The following is a 27,061-nucleotide window of genomic DNA, read 5'->3' as shown; positions in this document are numbered from 1 at the left end:
GTGTTCATGAAACACAGTAATTGTATCGGGATTGAATACAACAGTAACCATGCGCACTTTCCTCCACAGGAGTAATGTCTCAAACAGTCTACGCTTTGATCGTTCCGTGGAAATCGAGTAGTAGTTTGTGATGCACATCTGTTGGCATTCTGTAATCTGTGGACTATCAGAGTGTTGATGAAACACAGAAATTGCATCGGGATTGAATAGAACAGTCACCATGCGCACTTTCCTCCATGGGAGTAATGTCTCAAACAGTCTACGCTTTGATCGTTCCCTGGAAGACCAGTAGTACTTTCCGATGCACATCTGGTGGCATGCTGTAATCTGTGTACTATCGGAGCGTTGATGAAACACAGAAATTGCATCGGGATTGAATACAACAGTCACTATCTGCACTTTCCTTCACGGGAGTAATGTCTCAAACAGTCTACGATTTGAACGTTCCCTGGAAGACCAGTAGTAGTTTCAGATGCACGACTGGTGGCATTCTGTAATCTGTGGACTATCAGAGTGTTGATGAAACACAGAAATTGCATCGGGATTGAATACAAGAGTCACCATGCGCACTTTCCTCCATGGGAGTAATGTCTCAAACAGTCTACGCTTTGATCATTCCCAGGAAGACCTGCAGTAGTTTCCGATGCACATCAGGAGGCAATCTGTAATCTGTGGACTATCAGAGTGTTGATGAAACATAGAAATTGCATCGGGAATGAATACAACAGTCACCATGCGCACTTTCCTCAATGGGAGTAATGTCTCAAACAGTCTATGCTTTGATCGTTCCCTTGAAGACCAGTAGTAGTTTCCGATGCACATCTGGAGGCATTCTGTAATCTGTGGACCTTCAAAGTGTTGATGAAACACAGAAATTGCATCGGGATCAATAACAACATTCACCATGTGCACTTTCCTTCACGGGAGTAATGTCTCAAACAGTCTACGCTTTGAACGTTCCCTGGAAGACCAGTAGTGGTTTCCGATGCACATCAGGAGGCAATCTGTAATCTGTGGACTACCAGAGTGTAGATGAAACTCAGAGATTGCATCGGGATTGAATACAACAGTCACCATGCGCTCTTTCCTCCGTGGGAGTATTGTCACAAACAGTCTAAACTTTGATCGTTCCCAGGAAGACCAGTAGTAGTTTCCGATGAACATCTGCAGACATTCTGTAATCTGTGGACCAACTGAGTGTTGATTAAACACAGAAATTGCATCGGGAATGAATACAACTGTCACCATGCGCACTTTCCTCAATGGGAGTAATGTCTCAAAGAGTCTATGCTTTGATCGTTCCCTGGAAGACCAGTAGTAGTTTCCGATGCACATCTGGAGGCATTCTGTAATCTGTGGACCTTCAAAGTGTTGATGAAACACAGATATTGCATCGGGATTGAATACAACAGTCACCATGCGCACTTTCCCCCATGGGAGTAATGTCTCCAACTGTCTACGCTTTGATCGTTCCCAGGAAGACCAGTAGTAGTTTCCGATGCACATCTGGAAGCAATCTGTAATCTGTGGACTATCAGAGTGTTGATGAAACACAGAAATTGCATCGGGATTGAACACAACAGTCACCATTCGCACTTACATCCACGGGAGTAATGTCTCAAACAGTCTACGCTTAGATCGTTCCCTGGAAGACCAGTAGTAGATTCCGATGCACATCTGGAGGCATTCTGTAATCTGTGGATCTTCAAAGTGTTGATGAAACACAGAAATTGCATCGGGATTGAATACAACAGTCACCATGCGCACATTCCTCCACGGGAGTAATGTCTCAAACAGTCTACGTTTTGATCCTTCCCTTTAAGACCAGTAGTAGTTTGCGATGCATATCTGGTGGCATTCTGTAATCTGTGGACTATCAAAGTGTTGATGAAACACAGAAATTGCATCGGGATTGAATACAGCAGTCACCATGCGCTCTTTCCTCCACGGGAATAATGTCTCATACAGTATACGCTTTGAACGTTCCCTGGAAGACCAGTAGTAGTTTCCGATGCACATCTGGTGGCATTCTGTATTCTGTGGACTATCAGAGTGTTGATGAAACACAGAAATTGCATCGGGATTTAATAGAACAGTCACCATGCGCACTTTGCTCCACAGGTGTAATGTCTCAAACAGTCTACGCTCTGATCGTTCCGTGGAAGACGAGTATTAGTTTGCGATGCACAACTGGTGGCATTCTGTAATCAGTGGACTATCACAGTGTTGATGAAACACAGAAATTGCATCGGGATTGAATAGAACAGTCACCATTCGCACTTTCCTAAATTGGGCTAATGTCTCAAACACTCTACACTTTGATCGTTCCCTGGAAGACCAGTAGTAGTTTCCGATGCACATCTGGTGGCATTCTGTAATCTGTGTACTGTCAGAGTGTTGATGAAACACAGAAATTGCATCGGGATTGAATACAACAGTCACAATCTGCACTTTCCTCAATGGGAGTAATGTCTGATACAGTCTACGCTTTGATCGTACCCAGGAATACCAGTAGTAGTTTCCGATGCACATCTGGAGACAATTTGTATTCTGTGGACTATCAGTGTGTTGATGAAACACAGAAATTGCATCGGGATTGTATACAACAGTCACCATCCGCACTTTCCTCCATGGGAGTAACGTCTGAAACAGTCTACGCTTTGATTGTTCCCTGGAAGACCAGTAGTAGTTTCCTATGCACATCTGGAGGCATTCTGTAATCTGTGGGCCTTCAAAGTGTTGATGAAACAGAGAAATTGCATCGGGATTGAATACAACAGTCACCATGCGCACTTTCCTCTATGGGAGTAATGTCTCCAACAGTCTACGCTTTGATCGTTCACAGGAAGACCAGTAGTAGTTTCCGATGCACATCTGGAGGCATTCTGTAATCTGTGGACCTTCAAAGTGTTGATGAAACACAGAAAATGCATCGAGATTGAATACAACAGTCACCATGCGCTCTTTCCTCCGTGGGAATAACGTCACAAACAGTCTAAGCTTTGATCGTTCCCAGGAAGACCAGTAGTAGTTTCCGATGAACATCTGGAGGCAATCTGTAATCTGTGGACCAACTAAATGTTGATTAAACACAGAAACTGCATCGGGAATGAATACAACACTCACCATGCGCACTTTCCTCAATGGGAGTAATGTCTCAAACAGTCTATGCTTTGATCGTTCCCTGGAAGACCAGTAGTAGTTTCCGATGCATATCTGGTGGCATTCTGTAATCTGTGGACTATGAGAGTGTTGATGAAACACAGAAATTAAATCGGGGTGGATACAACAGTCACTATCCGTACTTTCCTCCATGGGAGTAACGTCTGAAACAGTCTACGCTTTGATTGTTCCCTGGAAGACCAGTAGTAGCTTCAGATGCACATCTGGTGGCATTCTGTAATCTGTAGACTATCAGAATGTTGATGAAACACAGAAATTGCATCGGGTTTGAATACAACAGTCACCATGCGCACTATACTCCATGGGAGTAATGTCTCATACAGTCTACGCTTGATAGATCCCTGGAAGACCGGTAGTAGTTTCCGATCACATCTGGTTTCATTCTGTAATCTGTGGACTATCAGAGTGTTGATGAAACACAGAAATTGCATCGGGATTGATAACAACAGTCACCATGTGCACTTTCCTCCACGGGAGTAATGTCTCAAACAGTCTACGATTTGAAAGTTCCCTGGAGGACAAGTAGTAGTTTCAGATGCACGTCTGGAGGCATTCTGTAATCTGTGGACTATCTGAGTGTTGATGAAACACAGAAATTGCATCGGGATTGGATACAACAGTCACCATGCGCACTTGCCTCCATGGGAGTAATGTCTCAAACAGTCTACGATTTAATCATTCCCAGGAAGACCAGTAGTAGTTTCCGATGCTCATCAGGAGGCAATCTGTAATCTGTGGACTATCAGGGTGTTGATGAAACACAGAAATTGCATCGGGATTGAATACAACAGTCACCATCACCACTTTCCTCCGTGGGAGTAATGTCACAAACAGTCTACGATTTGATCGTTCCCAGGAAGACCACTAGTAGTTTCCGATGAACATCTGGAGCCATTTGGAATCTGTGGACTAACTGAGTGTTGATGAAACACAGAAATTGCATCGGGATTGAATACAACAGTCACCATCCGCACATTCCTCCACAGGAGTAATGTCTCAAACAGTCTACGCATTTATCGTTCCCTGGAAGACAAGTAGTAGTTTCCGATGCACATCTGGAGGCATTCTGTAATCTGTGGACCTTCAAAGTGTCGACGAAACACAGAAATTGCATCGGGATTGAATACAACAGTCACCATGCGCACTTTACTGCATGGGAGTAATGTCTCAAACAGTCTACGATTAGATCGGTCCCTGGAAGACCAGTAGTAGCTTCCGATGCACATCAGGTGGCATTCTGTAATCTTTGGACCTTCAAAGTGTTGATGAAACACAGAAATTGCATCAGGAGTGAATACATCTGTCACCATCCGCACTTTCCTCCATGGTAGTAATGTCTCAAACAGTCTACGCTTTGATCGTCCCCAGGAAGACCAGTAGTAGTTTGCGTTGCTCATCTGGAGGCAATGTGTAATCTGTGGACTATCAGAGTGTTAATGAAAAACAGAAATTGCATCGGGATTGAATACAACAGTCACCATGCGCACTTTCCTCCACGGGAGTAATGTCTCAAACAGTCTACGCATTGATCGCTCCCTGGAAGACCAGTGGTAGTTTCCGATGCACATCTGGAGGCATTCTGTAATCTGTGGACTATCAGAGTGTTGAAGAAACACAGAAATTACATCGGGATTGAATACAACAGTCTCCAACCGCACTTTCCTCCATGGGAGTAGTGTCTATAACGGTCTACGACTTGATCGTCCCTGGAAGCCCAGTAGTAGTTTCCAATGCACGTCTGGTGGCATTCTATAATCTGTGGACATTCAGAGTGTTCATGAAACACAGTAATTGTATCGGGATTGAATACAACAGTAACCATGCGCACTTTCCTCCACAGGAGTAATGTCTCAAACAGTCTACGCTTTGATCGTTCCCTGGAAGACCAGTAGTACTTTCAGATGCACATCTGGTGGCATGCTGTAATCTGTGTACTATCGGAGCGTTGATGAAACACAGAAATTGCATCGGGATTGAATACAACAGTCACTATCTGCACTTTCCTTCACGGGAGTAATGTCTCAAACAGTCTACGATTTGAACGTTCCCTGGAAGACCAGTAGTAGTTTCAGATGCACGACTGGTGGCATTCTGTAATCTGTGGACTATCAGAGTGTTGATGAAACACAGAAATTGAATCGGGATTGAATACAAGAGTCACCATGCGCACTTTCTTCCATGGGAGTAATGTCTCAAACAGTCTACGCTTTGATCATTCCCAGGAAGACCTGCAGTAGTTTCCGATGCACATCAGGAGGCAATCTGTAATCTGTGGACTATCAGAGTGTTGATGAAACATAGAAATTGCATTGGGAATGAATACAACAGTCACCATGCGCACTTTCCTCAATGGGAGTAATGTCTCAAACAGTCTATGCTTTGATCGTTCCCTTGAAGACCAGTAGTACTTTCCGATGCACATCTGGAGGCATTCTGTAATCTGTGGACCTTCAAAGTGTTGATGAAACACAGAAATTGCATCGGGATCAATAACAACATTCACCATGTGCACTTTCCTCCACGGGAGTAATGTCTCAAACAGTCTACGCTTTAAACGTTCCCTGGAAGACCAGTAGTGGTTTCCGATGCACATCAGGAGGCAATCTGTAATCTGTGGACTACCAGAGTGTAGATGAAACTCAGAAATTGCATCGGGATTGAATACAACAGTCACCATGCGCTCTTTCCTCCGTGGGAGTATTGTCACAAACAGTCTAAACTTTGATAGTTCCCAGGAATGCCAGTAGTAGTTTCCGATGAACATCTGCAGACATTCTGTAATCTGTGGACCAACTGAGTGTTGATTAAACACAGAAATTGCATCGGGAATGAATACAACTGTCACCATGCGCACTTTCCTCAATGGGAGTAATGTCTCAAAGAGTCTATGTTTTGATCGTTCCCTGGAAGACCAGTAGTAGTTTCCGATGCACATCTGGAGGCATTCTGTAATCTGTGGACCTTCAAAGTGTTGATGAAACACAGATATTGCATCGGGATTGAATACAACAGTCACCATGCGCACTTTCCCCCATGGGAGTAATGTCTCCAACTGTCTACGCTTTGATCGTTCCCAGGAAGACCAGTAGTAGTTTCCGATGCACATCTGGAAGCAATCTGTAATCTGTGGACTATCAGAGTGTTGATGAAACACAGAAATTGCATCGGGATTGAACACAACAGTCACCATTCGCACTTACATCCACGGGAGTAATGTCTCAAACAGTCTACGCTTAGATCGTTCCCTGGAAGACCAGTAGTAGTTTCCGATGCACATCTGGAGGCATTCTGTATTCTGTGGATCTTCAAAGTGTTGATGAAACACAGAAATTGCATCGGGATTGAATACAACAGTCACCATGCGCACATTCCTCCACGGGAGTAATGTCTCAAACAGTCTACGCTTTGATCCTTCCCTTTAAGACCAGTAGTAGTTTGCGATGCATATCTGGTGGCATTCTGTAATCTGTGGACTATCAAAGTGTTGATGAAACACAGAAATTGCATCGGGATTGAATACAACAGTCACCATGCGCTCTTTCCTCCACGGGAATAATGTCTCATACAGTATACGCTATGAACGTTCCCTGGAAGACCAGTAGTAGTTTCCGATGCACATCTGGTGGCATTCTGTATTCTGTGGACTATCAGAGTGTTGATGCAACACAGAAATTGCATCGGGATTGAATAGAACAGTCACCATGCGCACTTTGCTCCACAGGTGTAATGTCTCAAACAGTCTACGCTCTGATCGTTCCGTGGAAGATGAGTATTAGTTTGCGATGCACAACTGGTGGCATTCTGTAATCAGTGGACTATCACAGTGTTGATGAAACACAGAAATTGCATCGGGATTGAATAGAACAGTCACCATTCGCACTTTCCTCCATTGGAGTAATGTCTCAAAGACTCTACACTTTGATCGTTCCCTGGAAGACCAGTAGTAGTTTCCGATGCACATCTGGTGGCATTCTGTAATCTGTGTACTATCAGAGTGTTGATGAAACACAGAAATTGCATCGGGATTGAATACAACAGTCACAATCTGCACTTTCTTCAATGGGAGTAATGTCTGATACAGTCTACGCTTTGATCGTTCCCAGGAAGACCAGTAGTAGTTTCCAATTCACATCTGGAAACAATCTGTAATCTCTGGACTATCAGTGTGTTGATGAAACACAGAAATTGCATCGGGATTGTATACAACAGTCACCATCCGCACTTTCCTCCATGGGAGTAACGTCTGAAACAGTCTACGCTTTGATTGTTCCCTGGAAGACCAGTAGTAGTTTCCTATGCACATCTGGAGGCATTCTGTAATCTGTGGGCCTTCAAAGTGTTGATGAAACACAGAAATTGCATCGGGATTGAATACAACAGTCACCATGCGCACTTTCCTCTATGGGAGTAATGTCTCAAACAGTCTATGCTTTGATCGTTCCCTGGAAGACCAGTAGTAGTTTCCGATGCACATCAGGAGGCAATCTGTAATCTGTGGACTATCAGAGTGTTGATGAAACACAGAAATTGCATCGGATTGAATTCAACAATCACCATGCGCTCTTTCCTCCATGGGAGTAATGTCTCAAACAGTCTACGCTTTGAACGTTCCCTGGAAGACCAGTAGCAGTTTCCGATGCACATCAGGAGGCAATCTGTAGTCTGTGGACTATCAGAGTGTTGATGAAACACAGAAATTGCATCGGATTGAATTCAACAATCACCATGCGCTCTTTCCTCCGTGGGAATAACGTCACAAACAGTCTAGGCTTTGATCGTTCCCAGGAAGACCAGTAGTAGTTTCCGATGAACATCTGGAGGCAATCTGTAATCTGTGGACCAACTAAATGTTGATTAAACACAGAAACTGCATCGGGAATGAATACAACACTCACCATGCGCACTTTCCTCAATGGGAGTAATGTCTCAAACAGTCTATGATTTGATCGTTCCCTGGAAGACCAGTAGTAGTTTCCGATGCACATCTGGTGGCATTCTGTAATCTGTGGACTATGAGAGTGTTGATGAGACACAGAAATTAAATCGGGGTGGATACAACAGTCACCATCCGTACTTTCCTCCATGGGAGTAACGTCTGAAACAGTCTACGCTTTGATTGTTCCCTGGAAGACCAGTAGTAGTATCCGATGCACATCTGGTGGCATTCTGTAATCTGTAGACTATCAGAATGTTGATGAAACACAGAAATTGCATCGGGTTTGAATACAACAGTCACCATGCGCACTATACTCCATGGGAGTAATGTCTCATACAGTCTACGCTTGATAGATCCCTGGAAGACCGGTAGTAGTTTCCGATCACATCTGGTTTCATTCTGTAATCTGTGGACTATCAGAGTGTTGATGAAACACAGAAATTGCATCGGGATTGATAACAACAGTCACCATGTGCACTTTCCTCCACGGGAGTAATGTCTCAAACAGTCTACGATTTGAAAGTTCCCTGGAAGACAAGTAGTAGTTTCAGATGCACGTCTGGAGGCATTCTGTAATCTGTGGACTATCTGAGTGTTGATGAAACACAGAAATTGCATCGGGATTGGATACAACAGTCACCATGCGCACTTGCCTCCATGGGAGTAATGTCTCAAACAGTCTACGATTTGATCATTCCCAGGAAGACCAGTAGTAGTTTCCGATGCTCATCAGGAGGCAATCTGTAATCTGTGGACTATCAGAGTGTTGATGAAACACAGAAATTGCATCGGGATTGAATACAACAGTCACCATCACCACTTTCCTCCGTGGGAGTAATGTCGCAAACAGTCTACGATTTGATCGTTCCCAGGAAGACCAGTAGTAGTTTCCGATGAACATCTGGAGGCATTTTGTAATCGGTGGACTAACTGAGTGTTGATGAAACACAGAAATTGCATCGGGAATGAATACAACAGTCACCACGCGCACTTTCCTCAATTGGAGTAATGTCTCAAACAGTCTACGCATTGATCGCTCCCTGGAAGACCAGTGGTAGTTTCCGATTCACATCTGGAGGCATTCTGTAATCTGTGGACTATCAGAGTGTTGAAGAAACACAGAAATTACATCGGGATTGAATACAACAGTCACCATCCGCACTTTCCTCCATGGGAGTAATGTCTCCAACAGTGTACGCTTTGATCGTTCCCAGGAAGACCAGTAGTAGTTTCCAATTCACATCTGGAAACAATCTGTAATCTGTGGACTATCAGAGTGTTGAAGAAACACAGAAATTACATCGGGATTGAATACAACAGTCACCATTCGCACTTTCATCCACGGGAGTAATGTCTCAAACAATCTACGCTTTGATCGTTCCCTGGAAGACCAGTAGTAGTTTCCGATGCACATCTGGAGGCATTCTGTAATCTGTATACCTTCAAAGTGTTGACGAAACACAGAAATTGCATCGGGATTTAATACAGCAGTCACCATGCGCACTTTCCTCCAGTCTACGCATTGATCGCTCCCTGGAAGACCAGTGGTAGTTTCCGATGCACATCTGGAGGCATTCTGTAATCTGCGGACTATGAGAGTGTTGATGAAACACAGAAATTACATCGGGATTGAATACAACAGTCACCATCCGCACTTTCCTCCATGGGAGTAATGTCGCAAACAGTCTACGCTTTGATCGTTCCCTGGAAGACCTGTAGTAGTTTCCGATACACATCTGGAGGCATTCTGTGATCTGTGGACCTTCAAAGAGTTGATGAAACACAGAAATTGCATCGGGATTGAATACAACAGTCACCATGCCCACTTTCCTCCATGGGAGTAATGTCTCCAACAGTGTACGATTTGATCGTTCCCAGGAAGACCAGTAGTAGTTTCCAATGCACATCTGGAAACAATCTGTAATCTGTGGACTATCTGAGTGTTGATGAAACACAGAAATTGCATCGTGATTGAACACAACAGTCACCATTCGCACTTTCCTCCACGGGAGTAATGTCTCAAACAGTCTATGCTTTGATCGTTCCCTGGAAGACCAGTAGTAGTTTCCGATGCACATCTGGAGGCATTCTGTAATCTGTGGACCTTCAAAGTGTTGACGAAACACAGAAATTGCATCGGGATTTAATACAGCAGTCACCATGCGCACTTTCCTCCAGTGTAAGCATTGATCGCTCCCTGGGAGACCAGTGGTAGTTTCCGATGCACATCTGGAGGCATTCTGTAATCTGTGGACTAAGAGAGTGTTGATGAAACACAGAAATTACATCGGGATTGAATACAACAGTCACCATCCGCACTTTCCTCCATGGGAGTAGTGTCTATAACGGTCTACTCTTTGATCGTCCCTGGAAGCCCAGTAGTAGTTTCCGATGCACGTCTGGTGGCATTCTGTTATCTGTGGACTATCAGAGTGTTGATGAAACACAGAAATTCCATCGGGATTGAATACAAAAGTCACCATGCGCACATTCCTCCACGGGAGTAATGTCTCAAACAGTCTACGCTTTGATCCTTCCCTTTAAGACCAGTAGTAGTTTGCGATGCACATCTGGTGGCATTCTGTAAACTGTGGACTATCAGAGTGTTGATGAAACACAGAAATTGCATCGGTATTGAATACAACAGTCACAATCTGCACTTTCCTCAATGGGAGTAATGTCTGATACAGTCTACGTTTTCATCGTTCCCAGGAAGACCAGTAGTACTTTCCGATGCACATCTGGAGACAATTTGTATTCTGTGGACTATCAGTGTGTTGATGAAACACAGAAATTGCATCGGGATTGAATACAACAGTCACAATCCGCACTTTCCTCCATGGGAGTAACGTCTGAAACAGTCTACGCTTTGATCGTTCCCTGGAAGACCAGTAGTTGTTTCCGATGCACATCTGGTGGCATTCTGTAATCTGTGGACTATCAGGGTGTTGATGAAACACAGAAATTGCATCGGGTTTGAATACAACAGTCACCATGCGCACTATCCTCCATGGGAGTAATGTCTCACACAGTCTACGCTTTGATCGATCCCTGGAAGACCGGTAGTAGTTTCCGATCACATCTGGTGTCATTCTGTAATCTGTGGACTATCAGAGTGTGGATGAAACACAGAAATTGCATCGGGATTGATAACAACAGTCACCATGTGCACTTTCCTCCACGGGAGAAATGTCTCAAACAGTCTACGATTTGAACGTTCCCTGGAAGACCAGTAGTAGTTTCAGATGCACGTCTGGAGGCATTCTGTAATCTGTGGACTATCAGAGTGTTGATGAAACACAAAAATTGCATCGGGATTGATAACAACAGTCACCATGTGCACTTTCCTCCACGGGAGTAATGTCTCAAACAGTCTACGATTTGAATGTTCCCTGGAAGACAAGTAGTAGTTTCAGATGCACGTCTGGAGGCATTCTGTAATCTGTGGACTATCAGAGTGTTGATGAAACACAGAAATTGCATCGGGATTGAATACAACAGTCACCATCACCACTTTCCTCCGTGGGAGTAATGTCACAAACAGTCTACGCTTTGATCGTTCCCAGGAAGACCAGTAGTAGTTTCCGATCACATCTGGTTTCATTCTGTAATCTGTGGACTATCAGAGTGTTGATGAAACACAGAAATTGCATCGGGATTGATAACAACAGTCACCATGTGCACTTTCCTCCACGGGAGTAATGTCTCAAACAGTCTACGATTTGAAAGTTCCCTGGAAGACAAGTAGTAGTTTCAGATGCACGTCTGGAGGCATTCTGTAATCTGTGGACTATCTGAGTGTTGATGAAACACAGAAATTGCATCGGGATTGGATACAACAGTCACCATGCGCACTTGCCTCCATGGGAGTAATGTCTCAAACAGTCTACGATTTGATCATTCCCAGGAAGACCAGTAGTAGTTTCCGATGCTCATCAGGAGGCAATCTGTAATCTGTGGACTATCAGAGTGTTGATGAAACACAGAAATTGCATCGGGATTGAATACAACAGTCACCATCACCACTTTCCTCCGTGGGAGTAATGTCGCAAACAGTCTACGATTTGATCGTTCCCAGGAAGACCAGTAGTAGTTTCCGATGAACATCTGGAGGCATTTTGTAATCGGTGGACTAACTGAGTGTTGATGAAACACAGAAATTGCATCGGGAATGAATACAACAGTCACCACGCGCACTTTCCTCAATGGGAGTAATGTCTCAAACAGTCTACGCATTGATCGCTCCCTGGAAGACCAGTGGTAGTTTCCGATTCACATCTGGAGGCATTCTGTAATCTGTGGACTATCAGAGTGTTGAAGAAACACAGAAATTACATCGGGATTGAATACAACAGTCACCATCCGCACTTTCCTCCGTGGGAGTAATGTCTCCAACAGTGTACGCTTTGATCGTTCCCAGGAAGACCAGTAGTAGTTTCCAATTCACATCTGGAAACAATCTGTAATCTGTGGACTATCAGAGTGTTGAAGAAACACAGAAATTACATCGGGATTGAATACAACAGTCACCATTCGCACTTTCATCCACGGGAGTAATGTCTCAAACAATCTACGCTTTGATCGTTCCCTGGAAGACCAGTAGTAGTTTCCGATGCACATCTGGAGGCATTCTGTAATCTGTATACCTTCAAAGTGTTGACGAAACACAGAAATTGCATCGGGATTTAATACAGCAGTCACCATGCGCACTTTCCTCCAGTCTACGCATTGATCGCTCCCTGGAAGACCAGTGGTAGTTTCCGATGCACATCTGGAGGCATTCTGTAATCTGCGGACTATGAGAGTGTTGATGAAACACAGAAATTACATCGGGATTGAATACAACAGTCACCATCCGCACTTTCCTCCATGGGAGTAATGTCGCAAACAGTCTACGCTTTGATCGTTCCCTGGAAGACCTGTAGTAGTTTCCGATACACATCTGGAGGCATTCTGTGATCTGTGGACCTTCAAAGAGTTGATGAAACACAGAAATTGCATCGGGATTGAATACAACAGTCACCATGCCCACTTTCCTCCATGGGAGTAATGTCTCCAACAGTGTACGATTTGATCGTTCCCAGGAAGACCAGTAGTAGTTTCCAATGCACATCTGGAAACAATCTGTAATCTGTGGACTATCTGAGTGTTGATGAAACACAGAAATTGCATCGTGATTGAACACAACAGTCACCATTCGCACTTTCCTCCACGGGAGTAATGTCTCAAACAGTCTATGCTTTGATCGTTCCCTGGAAGACCAGTAGTAGTTTCCGATGCACATCTGGAGGCATTCTGTAATCTGTGGACCTTCAAAGTGTTGACGAAACACAGAAATTGCATCGGGATTTAATACAGCAGTCACCATGCGCACTTTCCTCCAGTGTAAGCATTGATCGCTCCCTGGGAGACCAGTGGTAGTTTCCGATGCACATCTGGAGGCATTCTGTAATCTGTGGACTAAGAGAGTGTTGATGAAACACAGAAATTACATCGGGATTGAATACAACAGTCACCATCCGCACTTTCCTCCATGGGAGTAGTGTCTATAACGGTCTACTCTTTGATCGTCCCTGGAAGCCCAGTAGTAGTTTCCGATGCACGTCTGGTGGCATTCTGTTATCTGTGGACTATCAGAGTGTTGATGAAACACAGAAATTCCATCGGGATTGAATACAAAAGTCACCATGCGCACATTCCTCCACGGGAGTAATGTCTCAAACAGTCTACGCTTTGATCCTTCCCTTTAAGACCAGTAGTAGTTTGCGATGCACATCTGGTGGCATTCTGTAAACTGTGGACTATCAGAGTGTTGATGAAACACAGAAATTGCATCGGTATTGAATACAACAGTCACAATCTGCACTTTCCTCAATGGGAGTAATGTCTGATACAGTCTACGTTTTCATCGTTCCCAGGAAGACCAGTAGTACTTTCCGATGCACATCTGGAGACAATTTGTATTCTGTGGACTATCAGTGTGTTGATGAAACACAGAAATTGCATCGGGATTGAATACAACAGTCACAATCCGCACTTTCCTCCATGGGAGTAACGTCTGAAACAGTCTACGCTTTGATCGTTCCCTGGAAGACCAGTAGTTGTTTCCGATGCACATCTGGTGGCATTCTGTAATCTGTGGACTATCAGAGTGTTGATGAAACACAGAAATTGCATCGGGTTTGAATACAACAGTCACCATGCGCACTATCCTCCATGGGAGTAATGTCTCACACAGTCTACGCTTTGATCGATCCCTGGAAGACCGGTAGTAGTTTCCGATCACATCTGGTGTCATTCTGTAATCTGTGGACTATCAGAGTGTGGATGAAACACAGAAATTGCATCGGGATTGATAACAACAGTCACCATGTGCACTTTCCTCCACGGGAGAAATGTCTCAAACAGTCTACGATTTGAACGTTCCCTGGAAGACCAGTAGTAGTTTCAGATGCACGTCTGGAGGCATTCTGTAATCTGTGGACTATCAGAGTGTTGATGAAACACAAAAATTGCATCGGGATTGATAACAACAGTCACCATGTGCACTTTCCTCCACGGGAGTAATGTCTCAAACAGTCTACGATTTGAATGTTCCCTGGAAGACAAGTAGTAGTTTCAGATGCACGTCTGGAGGCATTCTGTAATCTGTGGACTATCAGAGTGTTGATGAAACACAGAAATTGCATCGGGATTGAATACAACAGTCACCATCACCACTTTCCTCCGTGGGAGTAATGTCACAAACAGTCTACGCTTTGATCGTTCCCAGGAAGACCAGTAGTAGTTTCCGATGAACATCTGGAGGCATTCTGTAATCTGTGGACTAACTGAGTGTTGACGAAACACAGAAATTCCATCGGGAATGAATACAACAGTCACCATGCGCACTTTCCTCAATGGGAATAATGTCTCAAACAGTCTACGCATTGATCGCTCCCTGGAAGACCAGTGGTAGTTTCCGATGCACATCTGGAGGCATTCTGTAATCTGTGGACTATCAGAGTGTTGAAGAAACACAGAAATTACAGCGGGATTGAATACAACAGTCACCAAACGCACTTTCCTCTATGGGAGTAGTGTCTATAACGGTCTACGCCTTGATCGTCCCTGGAAGCCCAGTAGTAGTTTCCATTGCACATCTGGTGTCTATCTGTAATCTCTGGACTATCAGAGTGATGATGAAACACAGAAATTGTATCGGGATCGATAACAACATTCACCATGTGCACTTTCCTCCACGGGAGTAATGTCTCAAACAGTCTACGCTTTGAACGTTCCCTGGCAGACCAGTAGTAGTTTCGGATGCACATCAGGAGGATATCTGTAATCTGTGGACCTTCAAAGTGTTGATGAAACACAGAAATTGCATCGGGATTGAATACAACAGACACCATGCGCACTTTCCACCATGGGAGTAATGTCTCCAACAGTCTACGCTTTGATCGTTCACAGGAAGACCAGTAGTAGTTTCCGATGCACATCTGGAGGCAATCTCTAATCTGTGGACTATCAGACTGTTGATGAAACACAGAAATTGCATCGGGATTGAATACAACAGTCTCCATTCGCACTTTCCTCCACGGGAGTAATGTCTCAAACAGTCTACGCTTTGATCGTTCCCTGGAAGACCAGTAGTAGTTTCCGATGCACATCTGTTAGCATTCTGTAATCTGTCGACTATCAGAGTGTTGAAGAAACACAGAAATTGCTTCGGGTTTGAATACAACAGACACCATGCGCACTATCCTCCATGGGAGTAATGTCTCATACAGTCTACGCTTTGATCGATCATTGCAAGACCAGTAGTAGTTTCCGATGCACATCTGGTGTCTATCTGCAATCTCTGGAATATCAGAGTGTTGATGAAACACAGAAATTGCATCGGGATCGATAACAACATTCACCATGTGCACTTTCCTCCACGGGAGTAATGTCTCAAACAGTCTACGCTTTGAACGTTCCCTGGAAGACCAGTAGTAGTTTCCGATGCACATCAGGAGGCAATCTGTAATCTGTGGACTATCAGAGTGTTGATGAAACACAGAAATTGCATCGGGATTGAATACAACAATCACCATGCGCTCTTTCCTCCGTGGGAGTAACGTCAGAAACAGTCTAAGCTTTGATCGTTCCCAGGAAGACCAGTAGTAGTTTCCGATGAACATCTGGAGGCATTCTGTAATCTGTGGACCAACTGAGTGTTGATTAAACACAGAAATTGCATCGGGAATGAATACAACAGTCACCATGTGCACTTTCCTCAATGGGAGTAATGTCTCAAACAGTCTATGCTTTGATCGTTCCCTGGAAGACCAGTAGTAGTTTCCGATGCACATGTGGTTGCATTCTGTAATCTGTGGACTATGAGAGTGTTGATGAAACACAGAAATTAAATCGGGGGGGGATACAACAGTCACTATCCGTACTTTCCTCCATGGGAGTAACGTCTGAAACAGTCTACGCTTTGATTGTTCCCTGGAAGACCAGTAGTAGTTTCCGATGCACATCTGGTGGCATTCTGTAATCTGTAGACTATCAGAGTGTTGATGAAACACAGAAATTGCATCGGGTTTGAATACAACAGTCACCATGCGCACTATACTCCATGGGAGTAATGTCTCATACAGTCTACGCTTGATAGATCCCTGGAAGACCGGTAGTAGTTTCCGATCACATCTGGTTTCATTCTGTAATCTGTGGACTATCAGAGTGTTGATGAAACACAGAAATTGCATCGGGATTGAATACAACAGTCACCATCACCACTTTCCTCCGTGGGAGTAATGTCACAAACAGTCTACGATTTGATCGTTCCCAGGAAGACCAGTAGTAGTTTCAGATGCACGTCTGGAGGCATTCTGTAATCTGTGGACTATCTGAGTGTTGATGAAACACAGAAATTGCATCGGGATTGGATACAACAATCACCATGCGCACTTGCCTCCATGGGAGTAATGTCTCAAACAGTCTACGATTTGATCATTCCCAGGAAGACCAGTAGTAGTTTCCGATGCTCATCAGGAGGCAATCTGTAATCTGTGGACTATCAGAGTGTTGATGAAACACAGAAACTGCATCGGGATTGAATACAACAGTCACCATCACCACTTTCCTCCGTGGGAGTAATGTTACAAACAGTCTACGATTTGATCGTTCCCAGGAAGACCAGTAGTAGTTTCCAATGAACATCTGGAGGCATTTTGTAATCTGTGGACTAACTGAGTGTTGATGAAACACAGAAATTGCATCGGGAATGAATACAACAGTCACCACGCGCACTTTCCTCAATGGGAGTAATGTCTCAAACAGTCTACGCATTGATCGCTCCCTGGAAGACCAGTGGTAGTTTCCGATTCACATCTGGAGGCATTCTGTAATCTGTGGACTATCAGAGTGTTGAAGAAACACAGAAATTACATCGGGATTGAATACAACAGTCACCATCCGCACTTTCCTCCGTGGGAGTAATGTCTCCAACAGTGTACGCTTTGATCGTTCCCAGGAAGACCAGTAGTAGTTTCCAATTCACATCTGGAAACAATCTGTAATCTGTGGACTATCTGAGTGTTGATGAAACACAGAAATTGCATCGTGATTGAACACAACAGTCACCATTCGCACTTTCCTCCACGGGAGTAATGTCTCAAACAGTCTACGCTATGATCGTTCCCTGGAAGACCAGTAGTAGTTTCCGATGCACATCTGGAGGCATTCTGTAATCTGTATACCTTCAAAGTGTTGACGAAACACAGAAATTGCATCGGGATTTAATACAGCAGTCACCATGCGCACTTTCCTCCAGTCTACGCATTGATCGCTCCCTGGAAGACTAGTGGTAGTTTCCGATGCACATCTGGAGGCATTCTGTAATCTGTGGACTATGAGAGTGTTGATGAAACACAGAAATTACATCGGGATTGAATACAACAGTCACCATCCGCACTTTCCTCCATGGGAGTAGTGTCTATAACGGTCTACGCCTTGATCGTCCCTGGAAGCCCAGTAGTAGTTTCCATTGCACATCTGGTGTCTATCTGTAATCTCTAGACTATCAGAGTGTTGATGAAACACAGAAATTGCTTCGGGATTGAATACAACAGTCTCCATTCGCACTTTCCTCCACGGGAGTAATGTCTCAAACAGTCTACGCTTTGATCGTTCCCTGGAAGACCAGTAGTAGTTTCCGATGCACATCTGTTAGCATTCTGTAATCTGTCGACCATCAGAGTGTTGATGAAACACAGAAATTGCTTCCGGTTTGAATACAACAGACACCATGCGCACTATCCTCCATGGGAGTAATGTCTGATACAGTCTACGCATTGATCGCTCCCTGGAAGACCAGTGGTAGTTTCCGATGCACATCTGGAGAAATTCTGTAATCTGTGGACTATCAGAGTGTTGAAGAAACACAGAAATTACATCGGGATTGAATACAACAGTCACCATCCGCACTTTCCTCCGTGGGAGTAATGTCTCCAACATTGTACGCTTTGATCGTTCCCAGGAAGACCAGTAGTAGTTTCCAATTCACTTCTGGAAACAATCTGTAATCTGTGGACTATCTGAGTGTTGATGAAACACAGAAATTGCATCGTGATTGAACACAACAGTCACCATTCGCACTTTCCTCCACGGGAGTAATGTCTCAAACAGTCTACGCTTTGATCGTTCCCTGGAAGACCAGTAGTAGATTCCGATGCACATCTGGAGGCATTCTGTAATCTGTATACCTTCAAAGTGTTGACGAAACACAGAAATTGCATCGGGATTTAATACAGCAGTCACCATGCGCACTTTCCTCCAGTCTACGCATTGATCGCTCCCTGGAAGACTAGTGGTAGTTTCCGATGCACATCTGGAGGCAGTCTGTAATCTGTGGACTATGAGAGTGTTGATGAAACACAGAAATTACATCGGGATTGAATACAACAGTCACCATCCGCACTTTCCTCCATGGGAGTAGTGTCTATAACGGTCTACGCCTTGATCGTCCCTGGAAGCCCAGTAGTAGTTTCCATTGCACATCTGGTGTCTATCTGTAATCTCTAGACTATCAGAGTGTTGATGAAACACAGAAATTGCTTCGGGATTGAATACAACAGTCTCCATTCGCACTTTCCTCCACGGGAGTAATGTCTCAAACAGTCTACGCTTTGATCGTTCCCTGGAAGACCAGTAGTAGTTTTCGATGCACATCTGTTAGCATTCTGTAATCTGTCGACTATCAGAGTGTTGATGAAACACAGAAATTGCTTCCGGTTTGAATACAACAGACACCATGCGCACTATCCTCCATGGGAGTAATGTCTCATACAGTCTACGCTTTGATCGATCCCTGCAAGACCAGTAGTAGTTTACAATGCACATCTGGTGTCTATCTGTAATCTCTGGACTATCAGAGTGTTGATGAAACACAGAAATTGCATCGGGATTGAATACAACAATCTTCATGCGCTCTTTCCTCCGTGGGAGTAACGTCACAAACAGTCTAAGCTTTGATCGTTCCAGGAAGACCAGTAGTAGTTTCCGATGAATATCTGGAGGCATTCTGTAATCTGTGGACCAACTGAGTGTTGATTAAACACAGAAATTGCATCGGGAATGAATACAACAGTCACCATGCGCACTTTCCTCAATGGGAGTAATGTCTCAAACAGTCTATGCTTTGATCGTTCCCTGGAAGACCAGTAGTAGTTTCCGATACACATCTGGAGGCATTCTGTGATCTGTGGACCTTCAAAGAGTTGATGAAACACAGAAATTGCATCGGGATTGAATGCAACAGTCACCATGCCCACTTTCCTCCATGGGAGTAATGTCTCCAACAGTGTACCATTTGATCGTTCCCAGGAAGACCAGTAGTAGTTTCCAATGCACATCTGGAAACAATCTGTAATCTGTGGACTATCTGAGTGTTGATGAAACACAGAAATTGCATCGTGATTGAACACAACAGTCACCATTCGCACTTTCCTCCACGGGAGTAATGTCTCAAACAGTCTATGCTTTGATCGTTCCCTGGAAGACCAGTAGTAGTTTCCGATGCACATCTGGAGGCATTCTGTAATCTGTGGACCTTCAAAGTGTTGACGAAACACAGAAATTGCATCGGGATTTAATACAGCAGTCACCATGCGCACTTTCCTCCAGTTTAAGCATTGATCGCTCCCTGGGAGACCAGTGGTAGTTTCCGATGCACATCTGGAGGCATTATGTAATCTGTGGACTATGAGAGTGTTGATGAAACACAGAAATTACATCGGGATTGAATACAACAGTCACCATCCGCACTTTCCTCCATGGGAGTAGTGTCTATAACGGTCTACGCTTTGATCGATCCCTGGAAGACCGGTAGTAGTTTCCGATCACATATGGTGTCATTCTGTAATCTGTGGACTATCAGAGTGTGGATGAAACACAGAAATTGCATCGGGATTGATAACAACAGTCACCATGTGCACTTTCCTCCACGGGAGAAATGTCTCAAACAGTCTACGATTTGAACGTTCCCTGGAAGACCAGTAGTAGTTTCAGATGCACGTCTGGAGGCATTCTGTAATCTGTGGACTATCTGAGTGTTGATGAAACACAGAAATTGCATCGGGATTGGATACAACAGTCACCATGCGCACTTTCCTCCATGGGAGTAATGTCTCAAACAGTCTACGATTTGAAAGTTCCCTGGAAGACAAGTAGTAGTTTCAGATGCACGTCTGGAGGCATTCTGTAATCTGTGGACTATCTGAGTGTTGATGAAACACAGAAATTGCATCGGGATTGGATACGACAGTCACCATGCGCACTTTCCTCCATGGGAGTAATGTCTCAAACAGTCTACGCTTTGATCATTCCCAGGAAGACCAGTAGTAGTTTCCGATGCTCATCAGGAGGCAATCTGTAATCTGTGGACTAACTGAGTGTTGATGAAACACAGAAATTCCATCGGGAATGAATACAACAGTCACCATGCGCACTTTCCTCAATGGGAGTAATGTCTCAAACAGTCTACGCATTGATCGCTCAATGGAAGACCAGTGGTAGTTTCCGATGCACATCTGGAGGCATTCTGTAATCTGTGGACTATCAGAGTGTTGAAGAAACACAGAAATTACAGCGGGATTGAATACAACAGTCACCATGCGCACTTTCCTCCATGGGAGTAATGTCTCCAACAGTCTACGCTTTGATCATTCCCAGGAAGACCAGTAGTAGTTTCCGATGCTCATCAGGAGGCAATCTGTAGTCTGTGGACTATCAGAGTTTTGATGAAACACAGAAATTGCATCGGGATTGAATACAACAGTCACCATCCGCACTTTCCTCCGTGGGAGTAATGTCACAAACAGTCTACGATTTGATCATTCCCTGGAAGACCAGTAGTAGTTTCCGATGCACATCTGGTGTCTATCTGTAATCTATGGACTATCAGAGTGTTGATGAAACACAGAAATTGCATCGGGATCGATAACAACATTCACCATGTGCACTTTCCTCCACGGGAGTAATGTCTCAAACAATCTACGCTTTGAACGTTCCCTGGCAGACCAGTAGTAGTTTCGGATGCACATCAGGAGGCAATCTGTAATCTGTGGACCTTCAAAGTGTTGATGAAACACAGAAAATGCATCGGGATTGAATACAACAGTCACCATGCGCACTTTCCTCCATGGGAGTAATGTCTCCAACAGTCTACGCTTTGATCGTTCACAGGAAGACATAGTAGTTTCCGATGCACATCTGGAGGCAACCTCTAATCTGTGGACTATCAGAGTGTTGATGAAACACAGAAATTGCGTTGGGATTGAATACAACAGTCTCCATTCTCACTTTCCCCCACGGGAGTAATGTCTCAAGCAGTCTACGCTTTGATCGTTCCCCGGAAGACCAGTAGTAGTTTCCGATGCACATCTGTTAGCATTCTGTAATCTGTCGACTATCAGAGTGTTGATGAAACACAGAAATTGCTTCGGGTTTGAATACAACAGACACCATGCGCACTATCCTCCATGGGAGTAATGTCTCATACAGTCTACGCTTTGATCGATCATTGCAAGACCAGTAGTAGTTTCCGATGCACATCTGGTGTCTATCTGTAATCTCTGGACTATCAGAGTGTTGATGAAACACAGAAATTGCATCGGGATCGATAACAACATTCACCATGTGCACTTTCCTCCACGGGAGTAATGTCTCAAACAGTCTACGCTTTGAACGTTCCCTGGAAGACCAGTAGTAGTTTCCGATGCACATCAGGAGGCAATCTGTAATCTGTGGACTATCAGAGTGTTGATGAAACACAGAAATTGCATCGGGATTGAATACAACAATCACCATGCGCTCTTTCCTCCGTGGGAGTAACGTCACAAACAGTCTAAGCTTTGATCGTTCCCAGGAAGACCAGTAGTAGTTTCCGATGAACATCTGGAGGCATTCTGTAATCTGTGGACCAACTGAGTGTTGATTAAACACAGAAATTGCATCGGGAATGAATACAACAGTCACCATGTGCACTTTCCTCAATGGGAGTAATGTATCAAACAGTCTATGCTTTGATCGTTCCCTGGAAGACCAGTAGTAGTTTCCGATGCACATCTGGAGGCATTCTGTAATCTGTGGACCTTCAAAGTGTTAATGAAACACAGAAATTGCATCGGGATTTAATACAGCAGTCACCATGCGCACTTTCCTCCAGTCTACGCATTGATCGCTCCCTGGAAGACCAGTGGTAGTTTCCGATGCACATCTGGAGGCATTCTGTAATCTGTGGACAATGAGAGTGTTGATGAAACACAGAAATTACATCGGGATTGAATACAACAGTCACCATCCGCACTTTCCTCCATGGGAGAAGTGTCTATAACGGTCTACGCTTTGATCGTCCCTGGAAGCCCAGTAGTAGTTTCCGATGCACGTCTGGTGGCATTCTGTTATCTGTGGACTATCAGAGTGTTGATGAAACACAGAAATTCCATCGGGATTGAATACAAAAGTCACCATGCGCACATTCCTCCACGGAAGTAATGTCTCAAACAGTCTACGCTTTGATCCTTCCCTTTAAGACCAGTAGTAGTTTGCGATGCACATCTGGTGGCATTCTGTAAACTGTGGACTATCAAAGTGTTGATGAAACACAGAAATTGCATCGGGATTGAATACAACAGTCACCATGCGCACTTTCCTCCACAGGAGTAACGTCTCAAACAGTCTACGCTTTGATCGTTCCCTGGAAGACCAGTAGTAGTTTCCGATGCACATCTGGAGACAATTTGTATTCTGTGGACAATCAGTGTGTTGATGAAACACAGCAATTGCATCGGGATTGAATACAACAGTCACCATCCGCACTTTCCTCCATGGAGGTAACGTCTGAAACAGTCTACGTCTTGATCGTTCCCTGGAAGACCAATAGTAGTTTCCGATGCACATCTGGTGGCATTCTGTAATCTGTGGACTATCAGAGTGTTGATGAAACACAGAAATTGCATCGTTAATGAATACAACAGTCACCATGCGCACTTTCCTCAATGGGAGTAATGTCTCATGCAGTCTACGCTTTGATCGATCACTGGAAGACCGGTAGTAGTTTCCGATCACATCTAGTGTCATTCTGTAATCTGTAGACAATCAGAGTTTTGATGAAACACAGAAATTGCATCGGGATTGATAACAACAGTCACCATGTGCACTTTCCTCCACAGGAGTAATGTCTCAAACAGTCTACGATTTGAACGTTTCCTGGAAGACCAGTGGTAGTTTCAGATGCACGTCTGGAGGCTTTCTGTAATCTGTTGACTATCAGAGTGTTGATGAAACACAGAAATTGCATCGGGATTGGATACAACAGTCACCATGCGCACTTTCCACCATGGGAGTAATGTCTCAAACAGTCTAAGCTTTGATCGTTCCCAAGAAGACCAGTAGTAGTTTCCGATGAACATCTGGAGGCATTCTGTAATCTGTGGACCGACAGAGTGTTGATTAAACACAGAAATTGCTTCGTTAATGAATACAACAGTCACCATGCGCACTTTCCTCAATGGGAGTAATGTCTCAAACAGTCTACGCTTTGATCGTTCCCTGGAAGACCAGTAGTAGTTTCCGATGGACATCTGGAGGGATTCTGTAATCTGTGGACCTTCAAAGTGTTGATGAAACACAGAAATTGCATCGGGATTGAATACAACAGTCACCATGCGCACATTCCTATATGGGAGTAACGTCTCAAACAGTCTACGATTTGATCGTTTCCTGGAAGTCCAGTAGTAGTTTCCGATGCACATCTGGAGGCATTCTGTAATCTGTGGACCTTCAAAGTGTTGATGAAACACAGAAATTACATCGGGATTGAATACAGCAGTCACCATGCGCACTTTCCTCCAGTCTTCGCATTGATCGCTCCCTGGAAGACCAGTGGTAGTTTCCGTTGCACATCTGGAGGCATTCTGTAATCTGTGGACTATGAGAGTGTTGATGAAACACAGAAATTACATCGGGATTGAAAACAACAGTCACCATCTGCACTTTCCTCCATGGGAGTAGTGTCTATAACGGTCTACGCTTTGATCGTTCCTGGAAGCCCAGTAATAGTTTCCGATGCACGTCTGGTGGCATTCTGTAATGTGTGGACTATCAGAGTGTTGATGAAACACAGAAATTCCATCGGGATTGAATACAACAGTCACCATGCGCACATTTCTCCACGGGAGTAATGTCTCAAACAGTCTACGCTTTGATCCTTCCTTTTAAGACCAGTAGTAGTTTGCGATGCACATCTGGTGGCCTTCTGTAATCTGTGGACTATCAAAGTGTTGATGAAACACTGAAATTGCATCGGGATTGAATACAACAGTCACCATGCGCTCTTTCCTCCACGGGACTAATGTCTCAAACAGTCTACGCTTTCAACGTTCCCTGGAAGACCAGTAGTAGTTTCCGATGCACATCTGGTGGCATTCTGTATTCTGTGGACTATCAGAGTGTTGATGAAACACAGAAATTGCATCGGGATTGAATACAACAGTCACCATACGCACTTTCCTCCACAGGAGTAACGTCTCAAACAGTCTACGTCTTCATCGTTCCCTGGAAGACGAGTAGTAGTTTGCGATGCACATCTGGTGGCATTCCGTAATCTGTGGACTATCAGAGTGTTGATGAAACACAGTAATTGCATCGGGATTGAATAGAACAAGTACCATGCGCACTTTCCTCAATGGGAGTAATGTCTCAAACAGTCTATGCTTTGATCGTTCCCTGGAAGACCAGTAGTAGTTTCCGATGCACATCTGGAGGCATTCTGTAATCTGTGGACCTTCAAAGTGTTGATGAACCACAGAAATTGCATCGGGAATAAATACAACAGTCACCATGCGCACTTTCCTCAATGGGAGTAATGTCTCAAACAGTGTATGCTTTGATCGTTCCCTGGAAGACTAGTAGTAGTTTCCGATGCACATCTGGAGGCATTCTGTAATCTGTGGACCTTCAAAGTGTTGATAAAACAAAGAAATTTTATCGGGATCGAATACAACAGTCACCATGCGCACTTTCCTCCATGGGAGTAATGTCTCCAACAGTCTACGCTTTGATCGTTCCCAGGAAGACCAGTAGCAGTTTCCGATGCACATCTGGATGCAATCTGTAATCTGTGGACTATCAGAGTGTTGATGGAACACAGAAATTGCATCGGGATTGAACACAACAGTCACCATTCGCACTTTCCTCCACATGAGTAAAGTCTCAAACAGTCTACGCTTTGATCGTTCCCTGGGAGACCAGTAGTAGTTTCCTATGCACATCTGGAGGCATTCTGTAATCTGTGGACCTTCAAAGTGTTGATGAAACACAGAAATTGCATCTGGATTGAATACAACAGTCACCATGCGCACTTTCCTCCATGGGAGTAATGTGTCAAACAGTCTACGCTTTTATCGTTCCCTGGAAGACCAGTAGTAGTTTCCGATGCACATCTGGAGGCAATCTGTAATCTGTGGACTATCAGAGTGTTAATGAAACACAGAAATTGTAGCGGGATTGAATACAACAGTCACCATGCGCCCTTTCCTCCATGGCAGTAATGTCTCAAACAGTCTACGATTTGAACGTTTCCTGGAAGACCAGTGGTAGTTTCAGATGCACGTCTGGAGGCTTTCTGTAATCTGTTGACTATCAGAGTGTTGATGAAACACAGAAATTGCATCGGGATTGGATACAACAGTCACCATGCGCACTTTCCACCATGGGAGTAATGTCTCAAACAGTCTAAGCTTTGATCGTTCCCAAGAAGACCAGTAGTAGTTTCCGATGAACATCTGGAGGCATTCTGTAATCTGTGGACCGACAGAGTGTTGATTAAACACAGAAATTGCATCGGGATTGAATACAACAGTCACCATGCGCACATTCCTATATGGGAGTAACGTCTCAAACAGTCTACGATTTGATCGTTTCCTGGAAGTCCTGTAGTAGTTTCCGATGCACATCTGGAGGCATTCTGTAATCTGTGGACCTTCAAAGTGTTGATGAAACACAGAAATTGCATCGGGATTGAATACAGCAGTCACCATGCGCACTTTCCTCCAGTCTTCGCATTGATCGCTCCCTGGAAGACCAGTGGTAGTTTCCGTTGCACATCTGGAGGCATTCTGTAATCTGTGGTCTATGAGAGTGTTGATGAAACACAGAAATTACATCGGGATTGAAAACAACAGTCACCATCCGCACTTTCCTCCATGGGAGTAGTGTCTATAACGGTCTACGCTTTGATCGTTCCTGGAAGCCCAGTAATAGTTTCCGATGCACGTCTGGTGGCATTCTGTAATGTGTGGACTATCAGAGTGTTGATGAAACACAGAAATTCCATCGGGATTGAATACAACAGTCACCATGCGCACATTTCTCCACGGGAGTAATGTCTCAAACAGTCTACGCTTTGAT

The sequence above is a fragment of the Schistocerca gregaria genome, chromosome 3 (genome assembly GCF_023897955.1).
Source record: "Schistocerca gregaria isolate iqSchGreg1 chromosome 3, iqSchGreg1.2, whole genome shotgun sequence".
Lineage (NCBI taxonomy): Eukaryota > Metazoa > Arthropoda > Insecta > Orthoptera > Acrididae > Schistocerca > Schistocerca gregaria.
Note: the sequence above shows the minus strand (reverse complement) of the source record.